General features: G+C 36.8%; 1 protein-coding gene across 2 annotated transcripts in view; it reads right to left on the reverse strand.

Moving 5' to 3' along the window:
• LOC137251963 (dnaJ homolog subfamily B member 13) overlaps positions 1 to 11,102 on the reverse strand; it is a 478,991-nt gene that overhangs the window by 266,072 nt on the left and 201,817 nt on the right. For both annotated transcript variants that reach the window (XR_010953404.1, XR_010953406.1), the window contains exon 2: positions 5,009 to 5,191. The gene's annotated coding sequence lies outside the window, so the exon portion shown is untranslated. The remainder of the gene's footprint in view (positions 1 to 5,008; positions 5,192 to 11,102) is intronic.

Raw genomic sequence — 11,102 nt, forward strand, 5'->3', positions numbered from 1 at the left:
TACCTTTTTTCCTATTCTTATCTCCCTTTTATTTCCTTTTCTCTTCGCTTTTCTTCTTTTCTATCTTTTTCTTTTTCCCTCATTCGCCATTCTCTTTCAATTGCGCTTTGACTCTTCTCTCATCATACAAGCGGTCCTCGTATTCCACATTGTTTCCACTGCTTATAACGCAGTGCTATAAAATCCAATGTCACTGATCAAGTTCTGTTGAACGTGCCAAAAAATATTCAACACAGTTTGGGCTAAAAAGATATATATTATAGTAAATTTTTAAGAGGGCGAAATTTAATTGCAGCTTTTTGACTAATTTCCTAAGAAGTAGTGTAATTCAGAAACATGTCCTAGCTATCATCGCCGTGTTAAAACTTTATATCAATAACAACATCAAAAGCTTAAGAAATTTTTTCTAGAACGGGTTCGCTCGTCGGAAATGGCTTTTCGAGTGTAATTGTGTCATGAAAAAGAAAGTTTAAATGCAGCATTGGAAGAGAAGATCGAACCTAATCTCCTTGCAGATATACCGCGCATGTTTGGAAGAAAAAAATTAAACGGTCTAATGCACATACTAGAGTTATAAGTTTATGTTCTACCTATTACCTTTTTCTGGTGCTTTTGGTAGTTTGTGTTATTTGATGGATGATGTGATTTGTTTTCCCAACTATTTATGAAAATATCAAAATTTTTGTAATATAAATTTGGCAGCATGTATTGATCTTTATGGTAGTGGTGATTATGATGTTTGTTATAAACACTATTTTTCAATACTATTTACTATAAAGATTGCTCAAGATTACTTTGCAGTGGAGGTTGTTTGAGGCCGAAAAGTTGGTGGACAGGCGCACGCCGCAGGGCGGGGTATTTTAAATAGAGAACTTGTAAATTATAGAAAAGTAAAGAATCAAATCGCTAGAAGGTAATTCATCACTGTAGTAACTTTACATGTAATTCGGCAAGTTTAATTTTCGTAACACTTATGTTGAAACGATTCCAAAACAACTCAAACTTTTATGTTGTCGGAAACCTCAACATTAAAAAAGGATGTTTTTTATTATCTGATTAAATTCGTTTGCGTGAGTGAAAATTCGTAAAAACTTGAACAAAATTTTACTAACTTTGGAAAAATCCTGTTCGTTCAAACAAAACTTTTGCAACAAGAGGGCGCAATTTTCGCTTGTAGGAGAAGTTGCAAAATTGTACCCGAAAAATAGGTGTCCCGCTATCTCATAATTTTTTGCACAGTAAATTCAAAAAACGTTTTGTATTGATAACTGAAAAACTAGTTTTTTGTTGTTTTCCCATTTTGTGTGTTTTTCGATTTGGTGGTTTTCTTATTTTGGTATTTTTTTTTAAACAAGTGGCACCATCGTCATAAGTACAAAGTAGAGAGCGTAGTGAGCGTAAAATTCTCTTTGAAATTTGCTCATGTATTGACTGTTCATCGCTGTTGAAATGACCAGTGAGATCAGTTGTGTTAACAGAAAAATCAGTTAGATTGACCAAGAATCTGTCAATTTTACAGAATTTTGATAACTTAAGAGAGACAATGTCTCTTCTGTTGAAATGACTAAACTAATTTGTTCGTTTGACAAAGAACTCGGTCGAATTAACCGTAATTCGATCAATTTCACCGAATCTCCATTAAGTCAAGAACAACAGAAGGGACTTGTTGATTTTACTAGCACCATTTCTTTCAGTGGCGGCCACCGTGGTGTGATGGTAGCGTGCTCCGCCTAACACACAGTATGCCCTGGGTTCAACTCCCGGGCAAAGCAACATCAAAATTTTAGAAATAAGGTTTTTCAATTAGAAGAACATTTTTCTAAGCGGGGTTGCCCCTCGGCAGTGACTGGCAAGCGCTCCGGGTGTATTTCTGCCATGAAAAGCTCTCAGTGAAAACTCATCTGCCTTGCAGATGCCGTTCGGAGTCGGCAAAAAGCATGTAGGTCCCGTCCGGCCAATTTGTAGGGAAAATCAAGGGGAGCACGACGCAAATTGGAAGAGAAGCTCGGCCTTAGATCTCTTCGGAGGTTATCGCGCCTTACATTTATTTTTTTTTATTTATTTCTTTCAGTGTACGCAGATGACGTTGCAGCTCTCATAAGTGGAAAATGTCTTCCAATAATTAGCTCTTTGGTAGATCGGGAACTTCGGGATATTAATCCCTGGGCGTCTAATGTCGGATTAAGCGCCAACGCAGAGAAGACGGATATGGTCTTGTTTACAAGGAGGTATAAATTCCCAAATTAGTCTACGTCTAAACTAGGAGGTGTGACCCTACAGGAGAAACCTTGTGCTAAGTAAATAGGAATTATTTTAAAAAATAAGTTGTCGGAAGCTCGAAAAATTTTAGAGGGTATGCAGGCTTTGAATGCTTAGCACAACGGGAGTCTTGAAAACAACCCCTACGGCTGCACTGTATGCCATTGTACATATTCCGCCTGTACACCTGGTGACCAAGAACGTAGCGTTAACAACTGCAACGAGACTCGATGCCTCGAACCAGCTTGAGCGAAGACTATACGGTCATAGTTGTATAGCGCCTTCAAATATTGGACGAACAAATACCTAGTTGCCAACCTGTGCTTCTATAGAGGTGGAAGTCTGGCGCAAGGGCGTGCAAATGGCAGACGAGGCGATACGTGTATACCGATGGTTTCAAAGTAGTAGAAGGAGTAGGGTCTGCGGTATATTGCGCAGATCCGGAAACAAGCAAGTGCTACAAGCCGCCAGACCACTGTTTTGTTTTTCAGGCGGAAGTAGTAGCCGTGAATAAAGAAGTAGAAACTGTGGGGGAAAATAGTTTAAACTGCAGCCGCATCAATTTTTACATTGAAAGCCAAGCAGCAATTAATTTCTCAAAGCACAAACATCTAAAAGTGTGTTATAGTGTAATCAATCCCTAGAAAGGATCGGGATAGGAAAAAATATAAATCTATATTTGGTCCCTGTGAATATGAGAATAGATGGAAATGAAAAGGCGGATGAGCTAGCTAAACAGAGCGCATTGCTTGGACCTTGTACCGTAGACGTTCCAATGAGATTGGGCGAGATTAATAGAAGGCGAGAGCTGCATATGATCGACCAAGCAGGAAAGGCTTGTACCAAAGGCGGGACTACATAGTGTCGAAGATAATGTGCAGGTCTTACAACTTAGACTAACAAAGTTACTCTTATCATTGAAAAAAGGAGACGGTTAACTCATGATGGGGACACTGCCTTCTGTTGCCATATGAATTGGGCCTTGCCGGTGATAGCAGATGTAAGAAGTGCGTGTTAGAGGAGGAAACGATCCAGCAGGTTTAGTGCTTGTACCCTGCGCTCGATAGGTTAAGATCCTAGTTGTCACAGCTATCAGATCTACGAGAAGCGCTAAGAAGTATAGCTCCTAGAAAGCGTCTAGTATTCGCCAAGAGTATGATGTTATTTTATAACATAGGTCCTGGTTTCTGATAGGGCTTTTTCAGGTTAGTTGTTGAGCAAACTTCTAGTACACTATGGAGGTCCTAAGGGACCAGCTAATTCAACCAAGCCTAACCTAAGACTGCTCAATGCATTTGCGAATAAAAGATGTTGGTCCAGCTAAGAAAGTATTTTTATAGGAACCTGCCCCTGGAAGCAGAGAAATTGGGCGGCGGTGGCTGAGAGGCATGCTTAACTCCTTCTTGCTACCGCAGTACTTTGCTCTTCCAGGATATTATGCACGTAATTTACCATTAAATTTTTCCTTCAGTTGCTATCAAAGACATTATTTAACTTAGCAGTTACCTACATACATACAAATTTTATCTCATAAATTTTTTTTACCAGTGAATCAAATGAGCTTAAATAATTACTAAAACGTGACAAGTATGTAAATTAATTATACAAAAATATATTGAAGTAAATCAACATAACGGAAGAGACACAATCTGCTCAATAGACTGGGTCGAAAAAAACTTGCAAAAGTGTTAGAATTTTTTTTCTTAATTTGTTTGATCTTTACAAATACAACCCAGAAAGTGCCTCATATCACTGAAGAGAAGACTTAAGGTTTGTGGTGGGAACTGGACACTGCCTTCTGGCGTGAAATGCTGATAAATTAGGGCTCGTCAGTAACAGCAGGTGTAGGAAGTGCGAGCTGCAGAAATAAATGGTGGAGCACGTTCTGTGTTCGTATCCTGCGGTCGCCAGGTCAAGGATCCAGCTATTAGGGGCGTCAGAGTTGCCAGGCCTCGGGTAGCAATAAAGCCTGGTCGCAGAAAGCTTGTAGTATTTGGCAAGAGGACGGAGTTATTCTATAGCATAAGTCCTGCAACCTGATTGGGGTTCTTTCGTTTGGTCGTCAAACAAATACTGGAAGCACTATGGACACATTCAGTCTATATGAGGTCTTTATTTACCGGCCAGTTCAACCTAACCTAACTTAGTCAATTCTGTTTTTTAAGGAAATATTAATCTCTAAGATCCTTTATGGTCTAGGATTTTTTTCAACGTTTTAATATATTGTGACGAATATTAGCAACATTATGTTGTTAGTAAATAACAACAACAATAAAGTAAGCTGCCACTCCTGTGTACATGAACAAATCAATCATCATTTACACATATACAAGGCAACGAAGAGATACAAACACATGTAATCATCAGCCGAAGTTCTTACACACGCATACACACGCATATAACTAATTACCAAGCAGGAGATACAAGAGTTCTAGAAGGTGAAACATCTAAACTTTTGTAGAACTATGCGGGCGAGGCAACAGAGAGTATAAAAGCAGCGCAAGGTGAGTAATAATCAATCAGTTTGATTTAAACACGCTAGTAGTTGCGAAGTATAATTGTGAAGTATAATTGTACTACTCCCAAAGTAGTCTAATAATGACCATTTTGCAATACAGAATATTGGAGTTATTTATTCGACAGTTCAGCGATTCGAACGTTAGCAGAAGGTTTGAAATAAGCGGAATTTCCCTAAATTCGATACAATATGTTAAATCATATTGAAAAAGCAATGCAAATATCTATTTACTTTATTTTTTCCGTTTGAATTTTATGATATTGTTGTTCGTTGCAGTACAAATATTTAGAGTAGATTAGACGTAGGCAAAGTTCAATATTTCAGTCCGACCCCAATAGATTCGTTACAACCGTGGCTTCTTGGCGATTACTCCTCTGTATATAGTGCTGAACAAAATAAACAAGACTCCCGTTTCTAAAAATGAATGAATGAGAAAAAATTTAAAGTTTCGATGTATGTATTTTGTAAAATGTATAAGCATTACAAAAGATAAATTAATAACTTGTACATCGTTTAAATTAAAGAAGTTTCCCCTTTCCAATGACATACATATATATAAGCTTTGATCCTAAACTAAACAGAAATGAAGTTACAGGCCGAATACTCTAGGTTCAAGTTCAATGGAATTTTACATCAAAACACTTTAGAAAAAGGTTGCTCTAGACAGGGTCGTCAGTCAGCAGTAATTTTAGAAACACTTCGAGCGTCAAAAGCTTATTCACAAAACTCATCTGGCTCGCAGATAACGCTTGTAGCCAGCAGAAAAAGATATTGGTACCGGGATTAAAGAGAATTTCGGGCAAATCTTTCCGGTTGGCGATCGCGCCAAGTTATTATTGTGACGAATATTTGGATCACGAAACTGTTAGTAAATAATCACGCAACAACAAAAACTTGAAGCAGCCACTCTTATGTACATACGTGCACACATTAAAGATAGCAACACTTAGGTAGAAGGCGACGAAGAGCTATCTCACACACACAGATATAGTCATCAGCCGATGAAGTTACTCACACATACAAACGCATATGGCTATAAACTACAAATATACATGTACTTATAAAGCTGGTAACTAACCAAGCAGGAGATACAAAAGTTCTAGAAGGTGAAACATCTAGACAATTGGAGAAATATGCGAACGAAGCAATAGAGAGTATAAAAGCAGCGCAATTAGTTTGATTGAGTCTCGCTATTGTGAAGTGAAGTATAATTGTTAGGGCGGGTCGATTTAAAAATCGCTCATTGCTCTGTGAAAATCGTATTCTAGGGATCAAAATAAGAAACTTTGCCGAAGGAACCATACCTCTAAAACGAATTCTGGTGTCCCCCAACTTTTGGTTAGGGGCAAATTTTGAAAAATCCCACTTTGACCCATTTAGAGTGCTCCAATCGAGTCCAAATGTATGACCGAGCCCCACTAACTTTGGAGGCCCGACCCACCGATGCCAGTGGCACATCCCCTGGAATCCCCCTGGGGGTTCACCATACAAACATTTCAAAAATCCCCGGTTTTGCTTTACATGAAAAAATTAGCTAAATGGCTATGTTTTTTCTTTATTTTTATTTATTTATTTATAATAATATTTATTATTTATTTATAAAAATATCTATTTTTTCTCTTAAGAAATTTATTTAGTCAGAACATATGTAAATGAAAAAATTTATTTAAGTGAGTTATAGAAAAGAAACTAAAAAAAATTATTGTTTGAAGTCTTTTTTACTTTCAAGTCTGGGCAATTTCGCACGGCTCTCTAATGTCGTCGCCATAACAGCCTCTACGTTTTCCAGTATAAACCGTTTGGAAACGCTAGCTTGCAATTGAACATGTCGTTCCGATCCTTGTATGTGGAATTTTTGGATCATTAAACCGTGGATCATCTTGATTTAAATATTCTTTCAATGTATCGTACGGAATGCTTCGCGTGAATGGTGGTTCAAATTCAGAATTGGGTTCCCTCAAAATAACAAGATGAGGTTCTTCTACCATCCTAGTATGATAATTCTCATCAATTTTATCTATCGTTAAAGTATCATCTTTTCTGCCATCGAATGAAAACGCTAACAAATTGGTATCATCTAACCGTTTGCGGAGCACTTCTTGTCTGCATTTCTCTTTTTCTCTGCGAACTTTCGATTTATCCATGATGAGAAGTTTCCCATGCTTATCTTTAATTTTAAAATCTTGTAAAAGAGCGGTTCCCAATGCTGATGCTACTCTGTCAGGCACACCAAATCTGTCACATACCAAGGCAAATTTAAAACAATCGTATCTATCTGTGTATTGTGAACTTGTGCTTCTATCCCTATCTTCTTGAACCGGTGGCGGTGCGTATGTTGAATCATCGGGATCTTGGTATGTTGGCATTGATGACATAGGCGTTGCTCCTTGCTCTTCAGTTTCCATCATAAATGCATCCATTGTTAGTCTTCTCTGATTATGTTGATCGTGCATGAACTCTTTGAGGCGTTCGGGAACCCAGCCGCATGCACATGGAGCTGCCTTCAAATCGCATTTACATGTTCCAATGTAAAAAATTGTTTCCAGAGATTTTACATACTCTGTAAATTGTTGGGTGTTGTTTCTTCTCTTGATTTGCTCTTGATATTTGTCAAGCAATTTATTCAATTTATTAAATACACTTTTTTCAGCATTATTTCCATACCAAGTTTTTCCCAAATTCCAATCAACTTATCTTGTACTTGATTAGTGAATGGTTTATGGGAAAACTTTTTCTGTTCTGTTTTAGCACGTTCGCTTAAGTAAAAATAATATCTCAAGATATCCAAATGGGTTGGTAAATTAAGATCAGTTAAATCAGTAGACATACCAAAAAACAGTAACATCATGCTTGGGTATATGACTCATTGGGTTTTCGATAGTTGTTGATGTAGTTGCTTCACCTTGCGGTGTAGACGATGGTGGATTCATTGTAAACTTTTTGATTTGGAATGGTCACTTCACTTATTATTTTTTTTGAAATATTTTTTTATCTGAAATTAGCACTTCACACTTTGAGTTCTTCACAACGACTTAATGCATTCACAAAAACTGTTGCGTTATATATGGTTTACGAGACGAGGTAATAAGAATGAAATGGTAATTTCAATTCTACCTGCTGTGTCTTGTGCTGGCTTAAAAAAAACAACACACGCAATTGTGTCACAGTGATACCTTTATTTTTTAAAACGGTTGAATAAAAAACTCACACAACTATGTTTACGACATGCAAATGCATCACAGTGATGCCTTGGTTTTAAAAGGGTTGTAAAAACGCTAATTTCTAATAATTTTTTTTAATTTCTTTTCTATTACTAAGTTAAATTCATTTTTTCATTTACATATGTTCTGACTAAATAAATTTCTAAAGAGAAAAATAAACTCCAAAAAAAAAAAAAACAGGCATTTCGCTGATTTTTTCATGTAAAGTGCAAAACCGGCGATTTTTTGAAATGTTTGTATGGTGAACGGGGGTTCCAGGGGGTGTGCCACTGGCATCGGTGGCCCGGGCCTCCAAAGTTATTGGGGGTCGGTCATACATTTGGACTCGATTGGAGCACTCTAAATGGGTCACTGTGGGATTTTCCAAAATTTGCCCCTACCCAAAAGTTCGACCCAAATTGGGGGACACCAGAATTCGTTTTAGAGGTATGGTTCCTTCGGCAAAGTTTCTTATTTTGATCCCTAGATTATGATTTTCACAGAGCAATGGGCGATTTTTTTGCCTCCCCACAAATCGACCCGGCCTAATAATTGTACTACTCTCCAAGTAGTCTAATAAAAACCACTTGCAATACTGAATATTGGAGTTATTTATTCAACAGTTCAGCGATACGAACGTTAGCAGAAGGTGCGTAATAACCAGGATTCCCTAAATTCGTTACATTAATATTAGGTATTGAAACAAAAATGGAATAAGAGTTAACGACCAGTTTCCAAACAGGCAGTCCGATTATGCATGTACCAATTTTCGAAACCTTGTTAAACTTCTATAATAAAGGCACAAAGTTAAGAGCTTAGATTTATTCTGATTTAAGCTAAGATTTCTATAAAAAATATTGAGTGAATGGCCAAGTGCAACGAATTACGATGGAGGGAGTTATTTCGCGTTTGTTAAGTGGACGAATGCAATGGAACGCATTAATTTTCAAAATTTTTCTATCAAAATGATACAGATTGTGCAGTGTACTAAATTCGTATATATTGGCCTCAGATTTAAAGGCGACCTTACACCGCAACTACTTTATTTCATGACTTGGTTGGAGAAGGCCCTACTTCAAAAATATATTGAAAAGTGCCTTATCTTCTACTAATTTGTTTGAAAACCGTCCCATAATACCATTAATTCAAGACACATCGATATATTTTGGAACGGTTTTCCGTCATCCCTTGTCAAATTTGGTTTCGAGACAACCCGGTTTCGGCGTTTTGCCATCATCTGTGTCGAATTTCGTTATCGATTTTCGACGCAAAATCGTTCCAAGATACATCAATTGGCAACTTTGTCGAAAATCAACAAAACAAAATAAGCCAGCATACATTCATATCTCCAACATAGATTTACTTAGGGACTGGCTGGATTTTAATCTTAAACTAGACAAGGTTAGGTTAGGTTGAACTGGCCGGTCCATGAGGACCTCACATAGACTGAATAAGTCCGTAGTGTTACCAGAAGTTTGTTTTAACGACCAAACTGAAAAACATTTCGATTGCAAACCGATAACTTGTCGACAAAATATCGATAACTCTTCTGAAGTCTTTGTTATCCATAGAAAATTCACAGCATTATGATAAGAAATCGGTAACTCGTCCATATAAAAAGGATAGTAAAATTATATCTCGTCGACAATAGATTGATAATACGCTCATATCCCGTGGATAAAAAAACGATAACTTATTGATAACAAAACGCTATCAGGTCGATAATAAATTGCCAATGCGCCGGTCGGTTTCGGTACCGGCTTCGGTGTTCATTTTTAACCCCTCCTTTTCTTTTCTTTTCATTCCTTTTCTTTTCTTTCCTTTTCCTTTTCCTTTCTTTTCTTTTCTTTTCTTTTCTTTTCTTTTCTTTTCTTTTCTTTTCTTTTCTTTTCTTTACTTTTTCCATGGCAGAAATACACTCGGAGTGCTTGCCAAACACTGCCGAGGGGCGACCCCGCTTAGAAAAATTTTTTTCTAATTGAAAAATCTTATTTCTAAAATTTTGATGTTGCTTTGCCCAGGATGTGAATTATAACATTCAATTAGAAAACACTATGATTTTTTAAAATGGGTGTGGCACCGCCCCTTTTTTCTAAGCAATTTTCAATGTTTCGGAAGTCATAACTCGAAGAAAAATTTACATATCGTAACAAAATTGGGTACACATATTTTCCTTATAGCAGAAAATATCTTCAGTAAAAATGGACTAAATCGGTTAAATCGCCTTCTTTTGTATAAAAGATTTTGTAAAAGTGCGTAGATGCAGGTAATAAGCTATTTCTAGCAAAAGTTGGAAAATTTCGTTAATAACCCTGCCCTTTTTTTTGTAATAATGCTTTTTAGTACAATGGCACTTGTGTGTTTATGTTTAGTGTTCTGTTATATCTTTATTTTAAAACAAATCTGAAGAAAAACTGCATTATTACCCGCTCAAGGTCATTGGTGTTAGCCTCTGTATCCTTCTTGCTTCTTTTAAACGAAAATTAGTTCAGAATAGAATCATATGTATGTATATGTATTAATGCGCAGCCTTGTAACACTATTAAGCACACAAAACAAACAACAACAGCATTTCAAATGTACAGCTGGGTATGTAATGTTCGGTTTCACCCGAACTTAGTTTTCCTTACTTGTTTTTTTCCCTTCGTTAAAACTCATTAACTGATTTGCTGTCTGATTTAGCTCATATCAACTCTACCACATATATTGTGCGTACAAACCGATATTTTTTCATAACGGAATCCAGTTTATACTTTTCCGAAGTATGTGCCCAGTCTGTTTTGATACTAAAAACAACTAAGGACGGGACTGTCTTCGGCTGTGGCGAAGACTTCATACCTTTCATGAATGAGATCATGAATGGGGCTGAACAATAATCCAACCCGTTCGTAATCTCCAAATAATGGGATGTATAAGATAAGAAATATACAGTGAACAGATGTACATACCTAAACGATTTTTAAGATAAATATAAAATGAAAAATGGCAAAAAACCCCCTTATCTGAATGATCGGTTGTATGGGATATATATTATATATAGCTCCGATCGAAATGATTTTTACAGGAAATCTTCTATGATATATTAGAATAAATATCACCAAAGTTTAACGTTTTTATATTGGAAA

Source organism: Eurosta solidaginis, chromosome 5, assembly GCF_040869045.1.
Source record: "Eurosta solidaginis isolate ZX-2024a chromosome 5, ASM4086904v1, whole genome shotgun sequence".
Lineage (NCBI taxonomy): Eukaryota > Metazoa > Arthropoda > Insecta > Diptera > Tephritidae > Eurosta > Eurosta solidaginis.